The following is a 3,221-nucleotide window of genomic DNA, read 5'->3' on the forward strand; positions in this document are numbered from 1 at the left end:
ATGGAAGCTAGTTATTTTATGAGAAATCAAGATACTATTAAACAGATCCAAACAAATGAAAGAATAGAAGGCAATGTGAAATAACTCATTGGAAAAACCACTGACCTGGAAAATAGATCTAGGAGAGATAATTTAAAAATTAATGGACTACCTGAAAGCCATGATCAAAAAAGAACCTAGAAATCATCCTTCAAGAAATTCTCAAAGAAAACTGCCTTGATGTTTTAGTACCAGAGGGCAAAATAGAGGTTGAAAGAATCCACCGATCACCTCCTGAAAAAGATCCCCAAAAGAAAACTCCTAGGAATGTTATAGCCAAGTTCCAGAATTCCCAAATCAAGGAGAGAATATTACAAGCAGCCAGGAAGAAACAATTTGAATATTGTGGAAACACAATCAGGATAACGCAGGATCTGGCAGCTTCTACACTGAGGGATTGAAGGGCTTGGAATATGATATTCCATAGGGCAAAGGAGCTGGGATTGAAACCAAGAATCACCTACCCAGAAAAACTGAGTATCATGTTTCAGGGGAAAATATGGTCATTCAGTGGAATAGAGGACTTTCAAGTATTCTTGATGAAAAAACCAGAGTTGAATAGAAAATTTGACATTTAGATACAAGAAGCTCTTAGCTTGAGAAGGTAAACAGGGAAAAGAAATCATAAGGAACTTATCAAAGTTGAACTATTTACACTCCTACATGGAAAAAAATGACAATTATAACTGATAAAACTTTTCTCAGTATGAAAACAGTTGAAGAAGGGTATATGGGCATATGAATACATATGTGAATGTGTGTATATATGTTTACAGGTATACATAGATAGAGGGCACAGGACCAATTTAAAAGGAAGGGATGATACTTAAAAGGTGAAATTAAGAGGTGAGAGGAATATAACGAGAGGAGATGGGGAGAGACAGAATGGAGTAAACTATCTTATATAGAAAAGGCAAGGGAAAATGGTTACAATGGAGCGGAAGAACAGGAAGGCAAAAAGGCAAAACCTTATTCTCGTTGAATTTGGCTCAGGGAGAGAACATCATACATACTAAATAGAATATCTCACCCTACAGGAGAGTAGAGGGGAAGGGGATGAGAGGGTGGATGATGGAAGGGAGGGCAGGCTGGAGGGGTGGGAAGTTGGAATCACCCACTTTTAAAAGGGACAGGATCAAAGTAGAGAATAGAACAAATGGGAGGTGGGATAAGAGGGAGGGAAATATAGTCAGTCTTTTACAATATATCTACTATGATAATGTTTTACATAGCTACACAAGTACAACATATACTGAATTGCTTATCTTCCCAGTAAGGGTGGGTGACAAGGGAGGAAGGGAATGGATCTGGAATTCAAAGTTTTAAAATCAAATGTTTAAAAATATATAAATATTATTAATACTATTTTACATGTAATTGGGAAATAAGATACACGGGCATTGGGGCATAGAGATCCACCATGCCCTACTGGAAAAGTCGAAGGGGGTATGGGAGAAGATATGGGAGAGAGCAGATTGGAGGAGGGGATATCCTGTGAGACTGCTATTTTGGGGCAGTGGATAGGGGAAAAATGGGAGAAAAAATTGTAACTCAAAATCTGGCGGAAATGAATGATATAAACCAGAAGTTAATAAAGCATTTGAAAAAAAAAAACTAAGCTTAAACGTTGTGATAAAATTTCATCTTCTGTTTCATGATCAGTATAAAATGTAAATTGGAAGTCAGAGAAGGTATTTAGATTACCAGAGTCACCTCTGACTATCTGAGCCTCTCTCCAAGCATAAATGCTTCAATGTTAATGAATTATCTGACAGATTTCAACTGAAAGAGAAGGGTTGGATTAGATACATATCATTTTCATCTAATTTAAGTCTCATGCCAAGCTTTCTGCAAATTTAGACCCTTTTCTGCTTCTCACTTTTATGAGGCATCACTCCTCATAGTTTTCCACCATCCTCTTCCATAAAATCATTCAAATTAGTTTATACTTTAAACTAGTGCTTCCTTTGGCTGTTTGCTACTTCTCTGTCAAGAAGTGGCTGGTATGCTTTGCCATCAAGCATGTAATCCTGTATTCATCAATGGCCATTGCACTTATCAGAGTTCTGAAGACTTTCCAAAAGTGGTTAGTTTTTATACTATTACATTTATTGTGTTGATTGTTCTCCTGGCCCTGCTTACTTCATTTTGTATCAGTTCATACAAATCTTCCCAGGTTTCATCCCCTTCAGCATTTCCTATGGCAAAATAGTATTCTATTACATTCATATACCATGATTTATTTGTTCAGCCATTCCCCAAATGATAAAATATCTTCTTAGTTCCCAGTTCTTTGCTTCCAAAAAAAAATAGCAGCTATAAATATTTTTGTAAATATGGCTTCTTTTCTTCTATCTAGTATCTCTGGGATAGATACCTAGTAGTAGAGAGTCAAAGTTATGCATAGTGTAGTAACTTTTTGGCAAAGTTCCATATTGCTTTCCTGAACAGCTGAACCAGTTCACATCTTTACCAACAGTGCCTTAATGTCCCCATTTTCCTGCATCTCTTCTAACATTTGTTATTTTCCTTTTTTGTCAACTTTGCCAATCTGATGGATATGAGGTGAAACCTCAAGTTTGCTTTAATTTGCATTTAATTATTGGTGACTTAAGCATTCTTTCATATGACTATTGATAGTTTGGATTTTTCCCATGAAAACTGCCTGTTCCTGTCCTTTGACTGTTTATCAATTGGAGAATAGCTCTTAATCTTTCAAATTTGAATCAGTTCCTTATATATCTTTTTCTTTTTTTCTTTTTTCTTCTTTTTTTCCTTTGAAATGACACCTATTGGCAAAGCAGTGCAAAGATTTTTTCTGTTTCCCTTCTCATTTTAGGAAGGAGGAAATGTAACACTAATGCAGTACCCATAGCAACCGCTATGAATATGCATGAATATTTCCAAGGTAGATTCACAAAATATAACAAACTCTCTTCCTCAAAGACAAATCAAAAGATTTATTTGGAACATCATTAGGATACCAGGAGATAAGATTTAACAGGGTACTTGTAACTAATCCAGGGAGTAGCCAATATTTTAAACTTTCTGTTAGGCCTCCCCACAAACAAGTTCCCCTAGACAAATTCCTCCCTACACCCACACCCACTCAAGCTGCTTCTCTCTCTCTCTCTCTCTCTCTCTCTCTCTCTCTCTCTCTCTCTCTCTCTCTCTCTCTCTCT

The sequence above is a fragment of the Petaurus breviceps genome, unplaced genomic scaffold (assembly GCF_028583685.1).
Source record: "Petaurus breviceps papuanus isolate PSGF00001 unplaced genomic scaffold, PetGlider_PUasm1.0 91133, whole genome shotgun sequence".
NCBI lineage: Eukaryota > Metazoa > Chordata > Mammalia > Diprotodontia > Petauridae > Petaurus > Petaurus breviceps.